At 39.1% G+C, this 19,482-nt stretch overlaps 1 long non-coding RNA gene across 1 annotated transcript; it reads left to right on the top strand.

Annotated features, from left to right (window-relative positions):
• Positions 1-5,784: 5,784 nt before the first annotated feature.
• LOC125240556 lies at positions 5,785-6,011 on the top strand. Its single transcript, XR_007178636.1, has 2 exons — positions 5,785-5,837; positions 5,921-6,011. It is a non-coding gene; the product is annotated as an uncharacterized LOC125240556 (long non-coding RNA).
• Positions 6,012-19,482: the final 13,471 nt, after the last annotated feature.

Here is a 19,482-nt window from a genome sequence, read left to right on the forward strand (position 1 = left end):
CGTAGCAAAAATGTTATGATTGTTTTATGACATGGAAATTGCAAAAAAATGTTTCAACTTTCTCTGAAACCGCATTGTTGGCATATTTTGAAGAATTGTGTAACAATATCTCGCCATCAACATTTTGTGGACAGAATACTCAATGCTACGACGATCCACACAAATATTCCCATTCATTATATGAAGTAAGTAACTAACCCATTTTATTATTCTCGAATAGGTATGTATGTGGCTGTCGTAGAAAAAGTATAGTATACAATCGTAACATTATGAAGGCTATAAAAGTCTCGTACCTTACTTAGGCCACTCGGCAAGCCTTCGTGGCCTAACCGCGGTACTCAACTTTTATAGCCTTCATAACGTTACCGTTATATAATATACTAATTGAATGCGTTAGCAATAACTAACTTAGGGTTTGATATTAATTTGTCATCAATAGTGATTTGTAAATTTTTCTTGTTCAAAGTGGTTTTCTTATTGTTATTCTGTTTAATTCTTTGCCACATGCATTTTACTTTATTTGGTGCCTTACTTATTCATCTTTCTAATATATTGTAGTTTTTTAGATGTTATGATAGCCTTCTTTAGAGTTTTTTCATAGGACTTATAGTGTTGACTTAATATTTGATTTCTAGATGCTGTAACGTGGGTTCGCAACAGGCGCTTATGCCTACATGATATTTTGATACCTCTAGTGAGCCAAATATTTGAATTTTCTGGTTTTATTATTACACGTCTTTTTGGAATACATTTGTCTAGAATTTCAATAAGTTTCCTGTTATAGTAGAGGAGACGTAGCGTTTGGGGTCATAATAATTCCCACAGGACCGAAGGTTGGTTTTTTTAGTTCTTTGTGTGTGTCTCACAAAGAACTAAAAAAAAACAAACTTCGGTTCTGTGGGAATTATTATGACCCCTCCCATACAAAAGCTCGTACAACTCCTCTACTATTAAGAGAATCATAGTTATCATTTACAGTTTGATATTGAGATATATATGCGTCCCAGTTAATTTTTTCTAGGTCTTGTTTAAATGATTGAATGTTTTTTTAAATTATATGTCCGCTTCGTTTGGTACCGAAAGGTTGCTTTAGGTAGGTGTTGATCAATTTTATTACGGAGCATCTGTATGCCTTTCAGATTCGAGGAGTTCCCTCGATTTCTCCAGGATCCCATCATCAGAACTGGGTTCTGAGAAAAATGGGGCCAATCTGTATGCATATACATTCAATCAAAAAAAATTTTTCAAAATCGGTCCAGTAACGACGGAGATACCGAGGAACAAACATAAAAAAAAAACATACAGACGACTTGAGAACCGTCCTTCTTGAGAGATTTGAGGCGACGGTTAATAAAATCGAGTGTTCTTTAACTAGTTCAATTAGTTTTTCAACATTCGAATTTCTGTTGATGCAAGTCCGTCCGATCGCAACGCGCGCTGTGTTATGACTTATGACTTATGTGTGACTGCGCAAGCGTTCTGAGGGCGGACAGTTCGCGGTGCGCCGGCGCAACGCCAGCGAAGCGCTCTGTCAAGCTAGGAACATACTACGCGGACGTCCGTCGTAAATCGACCGCGACCGCGACCGATCAGTGTGCACGGAACAAAACATCCAGCGAGCCAGATTTCGATCGGACGTCCATGCGCTCAAGGCCACGTCCACGTCCACGTCCGTCGACCGATAGTTTGCACGGTTAAGTGTATATTCATTGTCCAGATCCCCGTCCGCGGTCGATTTACGACGGACGTCCGCGTAGTATGTTCCTAACTTCCTAGCTTCAACGCTCGCGTTGCGTCAGCTCGCGTGCCGCTACGCTGACGCAACGCTATCAAAACGCCCTAGTGTGGCCGAACCTTAAGTGTGTGTGTGATTGGAAGGGGGCATTTTTTTGTATGGAGTTGGCGTTCTTCTCCTAGTGAGTATTATATTCTTTGCTTGTCACTGTCATTAATATGTGAGAGAGAGAAAAAACATAGCATGTTCTCGCTCTCACGTATGGACTAATAGGGTGGCGCCATCTTCTTCTTCTTCTTCTTGATCTTAAATCATCCCAGGCGCAGGGACCGGCCTGGAATGGTTATGTGGGACTCCCATATAGGCTAATGAGACCCATGGTTTACCCACTAAAATGGTTTACCCCTCGATTGCCGCCTCAGGGCTATAGGACGAGGTCGCAGGCACGTTTCGGCACTCCTCCGCAACTTTCGGCACTTCTCCGCAACGTGCGAGAGGGACACCAGCCCCAACTTTACCCTCTCATGTGGACACACTTTTTGGCCTAACAACTCAATCTAGCTTATTAGCACAATTAGATTATGGTGCCTGGTGCCTCTTCCCCTTCGGCCGTTTTCGAAACCGTAGATTCGAAACCAGTAGAGAAAACGGAATTATTTTTCTTTTTTGGAAACCTGGTTTTGAATCAAGAATAATAATTCTGTTTTCTCTACTGGTTTCCAATACAGAATGTACAGTCTTCTTTTGAAACCAACGAAGTAAGATAAACATGGAAGCCGCTTTTAAGAAGATTACCATTCAAATTCTTGGCACCGTTTAGCACACATACACAATTACGCCTACATTTACACAAGACAATACGTTTACAGGCCCTGTAATCAAAACTGGTAAACAAAACAATAGTCATCTCTTTTTAGGGTTCCTAGGAACCCTTATAGTTTCGCCATGTCTGTCTGTCCGTCCGTCCGTCCGTCCGCGGATAATCTCAGTAACCGTTAGCACTAGAAAGCTGAAATTTGGTACCAATATGTATATCAATTACGCCAACAAAGTGCAAAAATAAAAAGTGGAAAAAAATGTTTAATTAGGGCACCCCCCCTACATGTAAAGTGGGGGCTGATATTTTTTTTTCATTCCAACCCCAAAGTGTGATATATCGTTGGATAGGTATTAAAAAATGAATAATGGTTTACTACGATCGTTTTTTGATAATATTAATAGTTTTGGAAATAATCGCTCCTAAAGGAAAAAAAGTGCGTCCCCCCCACCCCTCTAACTTTTGAACCATATGTTTAAAAAACATAAAAAAAAATCACAAAAGTAGAACTTTATAAATACTTTCTAGGAAAATTGTTTTGAACTTGATAGGTTCAGTAGTTTTTGAGAAAAATACGGAAAACTACGGAACCCTACACTGAGCGTGGCCCGACACGCTCTTAGCCGGTTTTTTCTTTTTTATGCGTCTCTAAATCTCGCGAAGGCAAAGGCGCTGCCGCGGAACTACTACATAGTTATACCCAGGACAAAATACAAATATAATCGCTGTTTGAAACTCATTCATAATATTTATGTAAGATACAAACTACTTGATCAGAAATAATTTACTGGCCACTTAGAAATATTTTACAGCAATGACAAGACGTCATCTCACTATCAAAAGGTGTGTTATAGAACTGATAGATTTCAAGAGTAGATTAATTTTAAGTGATTTGTGTAATGTGAATATATATTGCGAACAGCTATATATATAGGCTATATACAGGCTATATATAGGCTGAAAGCAAAACTTTTCTGTCGAAGAACTAACAGAATCGATTAAAGGCGCGACCACACCGCTGCTCAAAAAACGGTGACGGTACGGAATCGCAGTGACGCATAAATCCATACCGTTTTTAACGCATGCTCCACAGACTTCTGCTCAAAATACGCAGACGGTACGGAAACGCAGTGACTTTCGTATGGGGAACGTCATGCGTTTCCGTACCGTCGTCGTTTTTTGAGCAGCGGTGTGGGAAGCATGCGGTAAATACGGTACGGATACGATGCGTCACTGCGATTCCGTACCGTCTGCGTATTTTGAGGAGAGTTTTGTGAAGCATGCGTTAAAAACGGTATGGATACGATGCGTCACTGCGATGCCGTACCGTCACCGTTTTTTAAGCAGGAGGCCGATTTTTGAGTCTCACTGTCACTAAAATACCGGTTGAAAACGGTGAATTGCCTATTATTTTCAGTGACAATTTTCTGAATTCGAACGCCGTGAGACTCAAAAATCGGTCCCCAGCGGTGTGGTCGCACCTTAAAGTGATAATTCAATAAAAGCATAATGGACGTTCTTTATTTATATTATTCATAACAGAAACAACAAAACGAAACCACTATTTTTAAACTTAATACTTATCACTTCAGCAGGGTATTTATCTTCCCACACTCTATGACAGTGTCGGACTAATGCTTCTCGTGTTCTTTCGTTCTGGTTATCATATCTTTGGACCATTATGGCCCAAAGATTTTCTATAGGGTTCAAATCAGCAATTTTTGCAGGCCAGGGAATATGTTTTATTTGTGCTTGGTTGCGATGGAACCAGTCAGTCAATTCCTTATTGTTCTAGGGTGAACGAGAAACATTTCTGCAAAGCCATCCAAAATATATTGACGTCGCATTAATCGGCGTTGATCTTCGGTTAATGCTAGCGGGCGATGGTTATTTTGCCTTCGATAAATAAGATTTCCTTCAGCATTGTATCGCCGTACACAACGGCGAACAGTGTCCCTACTAACATTTAATCGACGTGTTATTTCATGAATCCCTACTCCTTCCTGATGTAATTCCACTATTTGTCCTCGCAATACTTCACGGTTTGCGGCAAGCATTATAATATTTTTCAAATTAATTTCGTATTTGAAAATTATTTCACAATTTTCTCAATTGACACTGACACCAACTGACATGTGTTTAATTATTTTGTAAGTAAATGACTTCGCAAAGAGGTTATCTGTGATGTGCAGTGACAAATAATAGGTATTGACATATCAATACTAAAATGAAAATTTCGACCTTAATGCATCATGAATGCCTAACAACATTTCAACGAAACGGGTAGGAAATTAAATTCCTTGACTGTACTACGTACTAGAAATGACAACTCGAACATATTCTGTGCTCCGACCGGCAGCGGCGGCAGCGCGAGGCGCATGCGTGTGAAGCGAACCGTGTCATAGAGTAAGACTTGACCACCTAGACGCGACACTTTTAGTGTAGACCTTTGTTTTATACTTTGTGTGTGAAATACTAAGTAGTTTACTTTTAGCACTATTATACATTGTATTATATTTAATTTCTACTCAGTGAAATAAAAATAAGTAATTGTTTTTTTCATAAATTTTAATTTCCTTTGAATAAAATTAGTTTTGTAAGTTTCTGTCGCTCAGAATAATAATCGCGCCATTCACTTTGTTTTACCTCCCTTAAACACCGGTTGCATTAAATACTATTTCAGTTTTGGTGTCATTATTTTTCGTCAATAATGAGAATTATAATTCAGAAATAATTCAAAATCATGCTTATTGTATAATATTATCGACTAAAATTCGTATTAGAACCGTGTAATATTCAAAACTATAAATTGAAATAAATATTTTTATATTATATATTGAAAACAGAATATGATCACAATTATTATACCTTATTACCTACATGTCATGTCTGCGCGATTCATCTATGATTCCAGTTGTCAAAATGGCGGCCATAGCATCGCGTTTAAGGAGCCCGTCCCTTCATTATAATAATTACTTAAATTATAGCCTGACAAGTTTTTATTTGACCCTCGCCACGTTGCGGATTTTCAGCTGAACTAATTTCTTTTACTGGCAAGGATTAATATTTGACACCCGTCGTCGAAAGTCATTGAATGTCAGTGATGTAAACGAGAAGTAAATATTTTAGATTTTCTAACGGTCTCATCGCAAATATGCCCAAAATAATATTTAAAAAAGTGAAAATAATTATACTTAACGAGATAAATTACTAACAACAAAAAAGGATGAAGGATTTCACAGTATTTCGATAACAATGTTCCGAAATCGGTTGTTGACATGTCCGGTACTGACAATGTATAGTGCAGTTCTCCTGTACTGATTATTTAATTTCGATTTAGCTTAATATATTGTTTGTTCTTATTTAAGGTGTCTGTAGCTCAGCCGTGAAAATGATTTATAGAAATAAGGAAGCCGTTACATCATTGCCACCAGTATATAACAAGGTCCCACGCAAAAACAAAATAAACATCGACGACTTGGATAAAGGCACAAGATTCATGGATTTTAGGCTATACGGAAACAAGTAGCGAGTATTTAAACCATGCTTATTAAACTTTGATTCTCTAAAACCCTGTTTTCATTTTCTACAAATATTTACGCGAAACCAGTACACGCTGTCCCCATTATACATGATGTCCGAGCATTATTGCCATATAAAAGCGGTTTGTAGCGACACTCTTTCAGGGTCAAATAAAATCTTGTCAGGCTATAAGTTAGATCAAAATAGCTTGACTACTAACCGATGAAATGTGACACCGTCACTTTTATTAGATTTTCTCGTATGGCTTCAACAGTATCTTATAGCACAGGAAGGCATTTTTTCATTTTATTTGTGTGCAGTCAGAGACAACCTCCTCCCACCACGCGCAGAGACTGACTGAGGCAACATAAGTCCATTGGACTTATGTTCGTGGCGCAAACTTTTTGTTCGCCGTGTCCTCTCTAGTACATTATACCTCAATGACTGTGATAATGAAAATTGTAAGGGAAATTTCACTCTGGATAATAAGAATGTGATAACCAAAGAAAACCCCCACAACATATTCTGTGTCGCGAATACTACAAAAACTGAGTTTCTCAAAAATATGGACAAGCTCAAAGATAGAGTGAGTACTAACTTTGACTCAGTCAAAAAACAATATGAGGACATGAAAAGTCACATGGATGATACAGGGGTCACTTTAATGAATGATCTACCAGCATTTGAGAACATAAAAACTGCTCTCTATAATGGACGCAATAAGGTATTGGGTGCTTCCAAATTAAGATTTAGACTTCCTAGTGAAGTAGTTGTACGTAGAAAGTTTCAGAAGATGGTTTAGCTGATTACAATGATGAAGAAAATAGACTAATAATATTTTGTTCTCAAAATGCAAGAGAAAAGATTTACGATTTTAAACACATATTATGTGATGGTACATTCAAGTCTTGCCCTCAATCATTCAAGCAACTATATTCTGTGCATGGCTATGATGAAGAAACGCAAAGAGTGATACCTTTATTTTTTGCCGTTCTTGTAAATAAAAAGAAGGTAACATATGAACTACTGTTCAGATTGATAAAGTCGCAGTTTCCATCATGGGTACCTGAAAAAGTTACATTAGATTTTGAGAGAGCGGCTATGAATGGCATTCAAAACGTCTTCCCAAATATTAAAATAAAGTTGTGCTACTACCACTTCAACCGATCATTACTGCGAAAGGCCAAAAAACTGAAAATACGTTCGCCTGTCAAGAAAAGGCACGTAGCACGTTGTGCTGGGCTAGCACGCCTGCCTCCGGTTTTCATAAATAAAGGATTTTCCTACATAATGAAAAAAAGCCCCTTAGGCCCAGAAATGGAAAAATTTAATAAATATTTTAAGAAACAATGGTTTGATCAAAACGATTTTTGTAAAGTGTGCTGCTGTAGCGATGAGCAAAAAAGAACTACAAATAATCTCGAGGGGTGGCACTCAAAAATTAATCGATTTATTGGTCGACGAAATCCTACGTTAGCCCATGTTCTGGATGTTTTAAAGAATGAGAAACAGATAGGTAAACAAAGCAATAAAAAAACTAAAATCTACGAAGAAATTGATGACGAAATCAACTCAACCATAGAACAGCTATTGCGAAAGAAGATTTCAGTTGGACATTGTATTGAAACAATATCGCCATTTTCGTTCAATTTTTAAATAAGTATTTGCAACAACAACTTTGTGATATTAAGCTATTTAAGTAGGTACAGTCGGCATCAGAAATATGTATACAAATCAGAAGTAATGTCTCTATTTTTTTTTTTTTTTTATGTAGTCATAATTATTTTTGATGTTGATTGTACACGTTGAAACTGTAATTTGCAAAAATGAAAAATAAACTACTAACTAGTAAGTATTTACTATATTATTTTATTTATAACAGTGAATAAAATGCATACGGGTGAATAGATAGGCAAATTTTAAATAAAATAAGTGATTAATTAATATCTCAGTTATTTATTTTATCGCTACTGTAATGCAGAAGAAACTGTAAGTTGCACGTGTTGTAGTACACTTTTGAATATATTAACTACATCTTGCGTAAGTTCGTCGTCAAAAACTTCTGTTGGAATTGTAGCGGTTGTAATAGCATGACTCCATTCTTCGGTGTCCATGTGATGGATACACAAGTTCGTGTTAGGCGGTAAATACAAATTATGTTTACACAACAACATCGCCTTATGAAAATCTGAAGGCCGGTGGAGATTTACTTCATAGCACCCGTTAAAAAGACATTTATTTTCTTCCACCATTGCTCTCCTCAACGGATTTGCGTTTTCCATATTGGTTAAAGAGATAAATTTGTTGCATAAATACCAGATTTGTAATTCCACGCACAATTGTTAGCTATCTGACGTCTAAGTGAAGTTCTTATTTCTTGTGACTTTGAATTTCAAAGCTATAACTAAATAGTTTTAATGCATATCTGTTATATCTATGACTGAGTTTCAAAAGAAGACTACATTCTGTATTCGAAACCAGGTTTCCAAAAAAGAAAAATAATTCCGTTTTCTCTACTGGTTTCGAACCTACGGTTTCGAAAACGGCCGAAGGGGCCTCTTCATTGTAACATTGTAACTGTCTAAGGCCGGCAACAGATCGACAGTCTTAAAAATTCATAATCTTAAAAAAGTTTTTTTTTTTTAATGGCTTCTTTTAGATTGCCAGCGTCATGTCAGAAATATGTACAAGAGATAGCGAAGAAAGATAGGATTGAAAAGTAAAAGAGAAAGTTGCTAATCCAGTAATAGATTCCAGAAACCAGAGAGAGAGAGGAGTTAAATTTTGATCTTATTTAGATTAATGAAGGCGACTAAGGCCTCTAAGACGGCCCTGTCATTTAGTTGTAATAGTTGGAGGGCGTGAAAAGGAGAGGGAACGTTTTGTTTATTGAGCTCCAGGAAAAAGACTTCACGGTTGTGTAGGGGGCACGAAAGGAGAATATGATTCAGATCGCCCTCGTCCAGACCACACTCGCAGATGGAGGAATCCAGGATATGAATCCTTTTTAGGTGAGACGGAATACAGCAGTGTCCCAGCCTCATTCTTATGATCATGGAGCAGAATTCCTTGGAGACAACTAATTTAGAGAACCAAGGTTTTTTTCTTACGACTGGTTGAATTTTGAAATAAGGGCTAGCTCTGAAACGGTTACTAGCGGCCCAGTTGGCCGATCAGGATTCGAGGAGCCACCTCGAAGCTAGAGGGATCAAATCAGAGCAATAATTCCTAAAGGGTGTTTTATCGCCGCACACAACAGCCTCTCTGGCAACTCGATCGGCCCGCTCGTTACCTGAGACCCCAGAGTGACCTGGGACCCAAATAAAAGCAAGCTCAAATCCCCTCGATTTGGAAATAACAACATTTTCTGTAATTTGGAAGATAATGGGGTGGTGGATTCGGGACGAAAAAGGATTTGAAATTAAAGATTGTAGGCAGGGCGTCATCCATATATTACGTCACAGTGTAAGGGGGAGGGGGGGGGGTCATACTAAATGTGACAATCCCTGTTAAAGGGATACAAAAAAGCGTGACATAGGGGGGGGAGGGGTCCAAAAACCTGAAATTTGGTGTGACGTAATATGTGGATGATCCCCAGCTACGGGAATCTGAAAAAATTATAGTTTTCTTTAATTTAAAAAGGAGTGAATATTTGACGCTTTCTAGAATTCCGATACATTCCCCCGTGAACACAGATGTTTCAGGGGGGCATTTAATTTTTTGAACAATATTAAATTGGGAATGGTAGACTCCTACCCCCCACACAGCCAGATGGAGAAAGTTTGGACGCGTCGCAGAAAATAGTGTTCCAGTCATGCCACTCACGAGATATTATCTGACGCAGGTAATCATCTGCGTGAGGGTCATCATGGCAAATATCGAAATTTAGAATAACGCGGGGCTGATGAGAAATGATTGAATAGTCGAATTCGTAAAGGGGAAGACGTCGAGAATGGAAAACCGGATCTTTCAGGGTTTGAAACTTAGTTAAACTTTTAACTAGACAGGGCTGGTTATAAGGTTTTAAGGAAACCAAGGCCTTAAGATCATATAAACGGTGAATGATAGGGTGGTAGGAAAATTGAAGCGAGCGAAAAAAATAACTATCTGCTAGGGATTGGCGGCGGAGAGCAAGGGGGGGTTCAGCACATTCCACCTGCATGGCTTTGATTGGGCTAGATTTCATCGCACCCAAAATAATTCTCAATGCTTTAGATTGGATCAGCTCGAGTCTTTTCAATCCAGCTTTATTTCCTGGAACTAAAAGGTGAGTGCCATAATCTAGTATACTACGAATTATAGCATTATATATCAGTCTAAGGGCAGTAGGGTGCGCACCCCACCAAACTCCCGCCAAGCACCTAAGCGTGTTGAGCCCACGTTCACATTTCTTAATTACGTAGTCAAAGTGACTATCCCCATTTAATCTAGAGTCTAAAATAATACCTAAGAATTTATGAGAGGGGCGAATAGGAATGTGTAACATTGTAACCATTGATTAGTATATTCAAAATAGGAAGTTCTTTTTTGCGAGAGTACACTACTGCGCAACATTTTGGTGGGGACAGCGACAAACCATTATTAGAAAGCCAGTTATTTAAAGACTGGAGGGAGTTATTGATAGATTCGCTAGCAGAAATCAAATTTTTGTTAGAGGAGTAGATCAATATGTCGTCTGCATATTGAAGAATTTGGCAGCCAGAGACTTGGCTCAGGACAGAGCCTTGAGGCAGTCCTCGCCAAACTAGTCTAGAAGGGTTAATTGATGAGTCCTAAAAGTGACCTTCCTTTCCGAAAGGAGGTTACCTATAAGACAAGCTAGCCTCGAAGGTATCTTTAAGTTACGGAGTTTTTCTCTGAGAATGGGGAGTTGAACGTTGTCGTAGGCACCCTCAACGTCAAGGAACACTGCAAGAACTGAAGCCTGGTTTGAAAAGGCTAATCTTATATCGGTTGTAAAAATGGCCAAGCTATCTATCGTACTTCTCCCTTTTCTAAATCCATATTGAGATTTTCCAAGGAGTTCATGATTTTCAAGAAACCATTCCAGTCTGTTTTTAATAAGGTGCTCCAAGATCTTCGTTAGGACAGAGGATAAGGCTATAGGTCGGTAGGACCGAGGGTCATTAGGGTTCTTACCCGGTTTTAGGATGGGCATGATTAGCTGGGATTTCCAAGACCGTGGAGGCCGGCCCGAGAGCAATATAGAATTAATTAGGGCAAGAAAATAATTCTGGAACCTTACCCCGGCTTTAGCCAGAAAGGAATACGGGATTCCATCAGGTCCAGGAGCGGAATCTTTAACCGTTCCAAGAATATTTCTGAGCTCCTGAGGGGAGAACGGCTGATCTAAAGGGTCAGATGAAGCATTATTTAGCAAGCCTATAGGAGAGTCAGAAACTCCTGGAACATATGGGGAGGCAATTTTAGCTAAAAAGGATTCAGACCATTCAAAAGTGTTAGGGTAAGGACATTTGTTAGGGTTATAGGATCTCCTAAATTTTCGAATATTATTCCAGACGATCGTATAAGGGGAAGAGGGACTTAAAGAAGAACAGAACGATTTCCATCCTTCGGACTTCTTGCTATTGAGTAAGTCTTTGGTTTCCGCCGTGATTTTGCTTAAAGATTCAAAATTTTCAACAGACATATTCAAGGCATACATGCGCTCAGCTTTTTTCCTATCCTTGATCGCCTTAGTGCAGTCACTATCCCACCAAGGGGGAGAGGGTAACTTGTCTACAACGGTGTTTTTAAGGGGAAAAGACTTGTTAGCAGACGTCTTAATAGCTTCTACAAGGGCGTCGGAGCAGCATTCTATAGAATCTATAGTTATCGGGGGGAGATGTAGTGTTTCGTAGTCTAATATTTTTTTGTAGGTATCCCAGTCAGCGCCATTGATATTATAAATTAGTAACGGCCTATTTATAGAAGGTCTCCTTGGAGAAGCGAGGGGGAGGGATAGTAGGATAGGAAAATGATCACTTCTATAAGTACTGTCCAAAACCTCTCACGAAATTCGAGAAGCAAGAGAGGGAGAGCAAAGGGATAAATCAACTGCACTAGCAGCTTGATTCGGTAGAGAGCGGCGAGTGGGAGTGCCAGAATTTAAAAGACAAAGATTACAATTGTCAATAATCTCAGATAATAACAGCTCACCAAGAGCGTCATGATTTCTATCACACCCCCACAAGACGTGGTGAATATTAAAATCTCCAAGTATAATAATAGGTTTGGGGAGGGGAAGAATCACTTTTCTCAGAGATTTTATGATAGAAGAGGAAGGTTCAGGGATGTAGAGGGATAGGAAAGTTATGTCGCCAATGCGGGCACAGGTTGCGTTAAAAGAAGAGCTAATATTAGTTAACGGGATACTTAGGTGAAGAGGGAATATGGTCTCTGATGAATAGGGCACAACCCGCTCGGCCATCGGTCCGGCAGTCCAATAAAGATACATAACTGGGAATTTTGAAGTTAGAGTTTTTCTTTAGCCATGTCTCTGATATGGCTAAAATTGCTGGATTATATTTGTTAGTAAGGAATAATATGTCTTGTTTTTTTATTGGTGATGCTCCGACTGTTCCATTGTAGAATCACTTGTTCCATTGTTATTTAAAAAAGAAGAAATAAAAGGTGCAACGTGGGAAATCAAGGATGAATTAGCCAAAGGGCTATCAGGTGAAAACAGTTTTGCAACTGATGAAATCAATTTTAAGATATCTGCAATGAGGAATTGTTCTTGGGGAGGCGCCTGCTTAGGATATGCTGTTCTAGATTCAACAACTGGGTCCCTAGTCAAAGCTGCATGAACCCTTTTGTCATATCCTTTATCGAGGTGGGGGGGTGTTCGAGGTAGACGAAAGAAAGTTTTTTTATATGAGTGAGATTGCGAGGAAGAAGGAAGGGAGGAAGCTACATTGGCATATGATTTAAGGGTGGTTTTAGCATGGCGGCTTGATGCTTCAATGTAGGAGATATTTTCATCCACCATTGTTTTTTTAATATTTGTTTGTCTGGTAAACTCTGGGCAAGATTTACTATTGGCTGCATGTCCAACCCCTAAACCCTCGGGGCAGATGCAGCAGAATGGTTGGGGCTCTCCATCACCGTTACAATTAACTCCTTCATGGGCTCCACCACATCGGAAGCATCTTGGTAAGGATCTGCATTTGTCTTTCGTGTGTCCGTATCGGCAGCATTTATAACACTGCACGGTGGGAAGTTGGTATTGTTCCACAGGTAAGGAATTAAGACAAAGAAAGACCCTCTTAGGAAGGGTCTGGCCATCAAACGTGATGATAACAGTCTCTGAAGGGAGCCAAGAGTAAGTACCATCTGGTCTAGTTTTTTTGAAATTGAGACGTCTAATTTTTAGGGGTTTGGCGCCTCCAGAGTTTAAAGGAACCTTGAGGTTATCGAGGACATCCTCAGGGGACCAATCTGCCGGGACACCACGAACGAGCCCCAGTCTAGTGATGTTGAATGATGGCACAAAAGCCTTATAATTGTTGTGCTTCAGTGTGGGGGAGTCCAGGAAGCGGTTGGCATCGTCAGCGGAGTGGAACGAAATGGATATCCGATTCCGTCCCATGCGTTTGACCGAGCCTTCGACTATATTAGGGAATTCTCTTTCCGGTTTTCTAAAAATTGCCCGAAGGTCACAGGGTGAAGGATAGAACCAGAGTCTGAGGCCGCTTCGATTTTTTGAACAAAAACCAGAAAAGGGCCTTGGTCATTGGGGGAATATTTGATACGCCCAATTGGTGTAAGGGGAGAAGTAGGAGTCTGCGAGGGGGTTTTGTTTTCTTGTGAGTCCTGGATCAAGTGAACCGGAGGAGTTACCATCGGAGGCTGGGGAGGCGATTGTTGACCCGGAGGGATTTGGCTATCGTCGGTAACGGTGTTTAGCAGAGGCTGGGAGAGGTCCATGCTGGAGTCGTCCGACCATCTGTTAGCGGGGCTGGGCGATCTAGATCGAGCCCCCTTATTCTTCTTAGGCATCTGACCGAATCGTTCCTTATCGCGGTTCTCTTTCCTTTTTTCCCTATCACGTCTGTTTGTCTTATTTGAAACAGAGGATGAGGATTCAGACATATTTCCTATTTCAAACCGTTCATGTTGGGATAGACTGAACGTCAAGCTACGTCCGGGGTTGGGATCTCCACCTCCCGACATACTCAAAGAAACACCCTCGTCCATGAGGGGTTTCTATGGTTGCCATTGGCAACCCCCTAATATGACCTAAAATAATTTTCTAAATTAATTATTTAATTAAGACTCTTAATAATACGTCTTACCAGAGAATCTGGATTAGCAACACAAATTTGGAAAATAGCTGTATACGTTACGGCAGTAAATTACTAAAATATTTTAAATATTAGCGCCCGGCCGACATCGACATTCAGCTGACATTCCCAATCTTATCTAAAAAAGATTTGTATGCAAATGCAAACTGACAGTTCAAACTGACACTGACAGATCTGTCAGTGTCAGTTTGCATACAAATCTTTTCTAAGATTATGTATTTTTAAGACTCTGTTGCCGGCCTAATTCTGATTGTTATATCATACTATTCTATGTCGGCTTCTATTTCCTAAAGGTAAATTCGTTTCTATGTATCAGTAGTGGAGATATTATTGAACGAATTTCACTAAATCGAATGGCGGAAATTCAAAAATCGGCCCCGGGGCCTGGTTCCGCGCCTGGTAGGCTGAAGCTAGGCACACACTACGCGGACGTCCGTCGTGAATCGACCGCGGACGGGAATCTGGACAATGACATTACACATAACCGTGCAAACTATCGGTCGACGGACGCGGACGTGACCTTGAGCGCACGGACGTCCGATCGAAATCTGGCTCTCTGGATGTTTTGTTCCGTGCACACTGATAGCATACTACGCGGACGTCCGTCGTAAAACGACCGCGACCGCGACCTATCAGTGTGCACGGAACATCCAAACATCCAGATTTCGATCGGACGTCCGTGCGCTCAAGGCCACGTCCGCGTCCGTCGACCGATAGTTTGCACGGTTATGTGTATTTCCATTGTCCAGATTCCCGTCCGCGGTCGATTTACGACGGACGTCCGCGTAGTGTGTTCCTAGCTTAACTGTCGGGCATTATGAGGTAGTTCATTAAGTAGAATGTCAAAACCATGAAGAATAGAGATAAAGGAGCACAACCTCTTTATGAATCAGAAGTGCACATAATAGCGACACCTATCTTTTCTTTTTTTATATTATATTATAAAATAAAAAATAGGTGTCGCTGCAACCTCGGGTACATAAGGGTTTGACAATCTCTTAGCCTTCTCGGTAGCCTACGGAGCAAGAGGTCCCGGGTGCGGTTACCTACCGAAAACGCTTCCCATTTTATTAATTGGCCTAAGTTTTGTTTGCCCGAAAGTACTTTTCCCCTATTATTATTTTCCCCATTTTTATTTCGCTGTAATTTTGTTTCGCTTATGATTCCAATCAACAGTTATTAAAATTCCTAAGAATCATTTGACAACTACTTTTTGTCGCGTAAAGTTTTTAATCCGAAATATTATTTAGCTGCTATATCAAAAGTTCGAAATTCGAATTAACACTTATTAAAATTCCTAAGTATCATATGACAGCTATTTTTTATGGCGTATAGTTTTATAATTCGAAATATTACTAAGCCGCTATATCAAAAGTTCAATAAATCCTTAATTTTCTAACAAAAGTTTGTTCCCGACCCTCACGGTCGCAGTTCTTTTGCGTTAATGGCCGTACTACGCAATAATTACCATTACCTTTAAGAATTCTGATGTTGATGATATCGTAGCAGCCTAGCAGGTATTACTTTTACGATGAAGATCATTTTTATCCAGTGTTTGCAAATTTTGTAAAATGAGGAAATTGCAAAAAAGGCTTGTGTGGTTTGAATGTGACGTCAATTTTGCATTTTTTAGGCATGTGGCGAAGGTCTACAGCTCCCAGAGCCCCTAGTAATACAAGCAATTGATGTAAGAAAACCAAGATCTCCATATTAGGTAATATAATTCTTTTAAAAAATATAGTTTGAAATATACGGTAGACTCCGGTTACAACGGCGCTCAAGGGACAGCTGATATTACGTCGTACTAACCGGATGTCGTACAAAACGAATTCCATTTCTTTTAATTAAAAATAATATCTACATCTCTATTACTAAAACATTTCAATCAATAGGTTTATTTACAGGGTATTAGTATCATAGTATTACCTTATTTTATTGTGACTAGTTTAGTTAGAAAAAGTCGTTTTTAATTTAGAAAAAGTCGTAATATTTGTGCATAATATTTAGGCGGCATGAAGTTGTATTTTGCTATTTGATAGCGAGTTGGATGTGTTGGGGATGCAAGATACCTAACACTCCTCCTCGCTTCGCTCGTCGTCGTACCTAACGGTGACTCTGGGGCATTTTTTCTTTTCTGATAGCGAGTAATAATTATGCTATAAGATTATTATGGTACAACATACAATTATGCTAAACCAAAGTCGACCAAAGTAATGTTCTGTAAAACAATATTCTTCCAAATGTATCTTATGCGTGGCAGTAATAATGCCAACTAAGTTTTCTGCAAAATTACCATTCGACCGAAAGTGTTTCTGCGAAACATGTTATGTGAAGTGTGTTTCGGACTAAAATTATTCTGCCAGATGAGGGTAAACCAAAGCTAGTTTATACGCAATCTAAAAATACAAATTGGGTTCTATTTAGCTTATAAGATTAGACCCGAGGCCATTGAGGTATATGTACTACGTACTAGAGGCGACGCTGCTAAGAGAATTTTTTACACACCCCACTGCGGTCCATGGACCGCAACGTTGTCAGTCGTCACCAGGCCCTTGCAGTGCAGTGACGTGCCGTGATGCATTTACTTTCCACGTGAATAATGCGTTCTTGTGTGCTTAAAAATTGTTCTAATCACTCGAAAAAATCAAATAAAAGTCAAGGTGTGACATTTCATCGGTAAATTAAACAAAAAACTCGTCTATAATATTTTAAGATTGAATATTCTACAAATACGCGAGCGGGAGCGGGACTGCCGCCATTTTGGTGACGCAATCAAAGACTAACCGCGCAGATGTGCCATTTACATTGTTACTACTAATGTGTTTCACCTCTAATATATTTGCGAAATATATATATTTCTATTTGGAAAATGATTAGGTAACTAATTACTACGTCATGAATTATGTTACTATAATATAAAAAAAGTTTATTTCTTTATTGATTGTTAATATTTTTTGAGTGAAATTGTATTTTTAGCACGCTCACTTTTTTTTGTTTTCTTTGATCTGATCATGAAAAAAGGGAACAATGGATACGCTTTGTCCAACACATATATATGTTCATTCATTGTATTTTAAAGAAGAAGATAAGTACAGCACAATTATATTAATTTGTATTGTTTAAGTTGTAAATAAATAAATCATTTTGACTAGACTAGCCGTATTTTAAAATATAAAATTTCCGTTAGGCAGAATATAATAATAATGTGTCACATCTGATGGTGGACCTACTCTATGCGTAAATTGCCGCTCCCCCCACCCCGCGCATTTGTCAGCATGTGCAGTGTTTTCGCTTGGCAACGTCGCCTCTAGTACGTAGTACATATACCTCAATGCCCGAGGCGAACAAATTGTTAAAATTTTAAAAGCAATACTCCAAAAAGTTACATGGCCACAATGTAATCTTGCTACTTGTTGTAGGCAAGACAGGGGGCCGTGCTCGGGTGGAAGTAGCTTTGTTTCCTTAATTTACTAGTCAAACTAAAAACAGTTGCAACCGGACTTGACGGACGGATTCTGTGTAAAATGTGTCGTAAAAAGCGGCTGGTCGTTAAAATCGGAGTCGTAATAAACGGATGTCCTTTCATACTATCACATAAGAAAACCAAATAAATACCTGTGCTTATGTCGTTGTAAGAGGTTGGACGTTAGGTCTATGCGGAGTCGTCGTAATAACAGGGGCGACTCACTCCGCGGTCCTTTCGCCGCGCTACAAGTACGTGCCAGCGGCCGCGAGTTCTCGGCCCATTCAGTGGCGACGACTTTCGCGCGGTGCAATAGAATTCAATGTCGTCTGCACGCGTGCGGCCCGTTTGTTAATGTAGGTAAGAATTAGAATGGCGGCGTTTTGGGAACATCAAAGGAGTGAGCCTTCTGTACTTGTACTATTATATATTCTGTGGTAATAATTTAACCGGACTCTACTGTATTGTATTAAATGTATATTTGAGAAGACTCGGGACTAATTTTTAAAATAAAATCATTACAGATAATAATGTTGTCAATGAAAAGTAATTAATAAATCTTTATTAATACAAAACATTAAATAATTACGTATTTTTGAACCTTTTTATGGCTAATTTTCCAAATTTTGAGAAATAAATTTTCGGTTATTAACCGGTTAGAGACTATAAAAACCGGTTTTTAACAGAGGCCAAAAATTCTCGGTTAACCGGTTTGCACACCCTAGTCGCATTTCTAACCTAACTTATTTTTTTTTTGTAATTTTATGATATTAGGGAAAATAACATTTCGATGTCGCATAGCATCGGATTTAAAAAAGGGTAGTTAACGAAACAGTTGTCAAATGATAAGATTGGCAACCGTTCTTCTGGTTACTGAGTTTCTATAGAATGATATTAGAGAAAATTACATTTCGATGTCACGTAGCATCGGATTTATAAAAAGGTGGTTAACAAATTGGTTGTCAAATGATAAAGTTGGCAAACGTTCTTCTGGTTATTGAGTTTCGGGAAAACGATAATGTGGGATAGCAAACTAGCGACATTTCAAAAATATGGTAAACAATGTATTTGGATTATAAAAATTCTGTCAACCGTTTTCGGAAAGGTGATAATCGGACAAAGGATTTTCGAAACATCGATAGGTTACCTCCGGGTGCAAATCCTGATGAGAGCTTTATTATTTTTTTACTACAAATATTTTTTCCTGAGTTATTTTATTTTTTTAAGATCAAAAGATAATTTGTTACAACTTTTAGAAATTTCATTTGCAAGATTTACATTATTTACAACATTACCTAAGATGGGGCAAACAATGGATAAGGGCTATCATGCAAATACATTTGTATAAATATGTAAAACAATAACTAAACACAAATAAAATACACAATGAGAAAATTAAAATATTAAAAAAAAAGATAGCTGTCAGGATCGAACCTGAGAACATCTGCATACGAAGCCAGCGCACCAAGCGCGGATCCAGCTTTGTGCCCAGGGGGGGTCACGTGGTAAAGGCCTGGGGCCCGGGGGGGGGGGTCACGTGGTCTATTTGTATGGCCAACTTAGGCTCCAGGGGGGTGTCATCAGCGCACTACATACTACGGAACAATGTCTTGACTTGCTCAGTCCGATAGGCTTGTGC

This window comes from Leguminivora glycinivorella, chromosome Z (assembly GCF_023078275.1).
Source record: "Leguminivora glycinivorella isolate SPB_JAAS2020 chromosome Z, LegGlyc_1.1, whole genome shotgun sequence".
NCBI classification, from domain to species: Eukaryota; Metazoa; Arthropoda; class Insecta; order Lepidoptera; family Tortricidae; genus Leguminivora; species Leguminivora glycinivorella.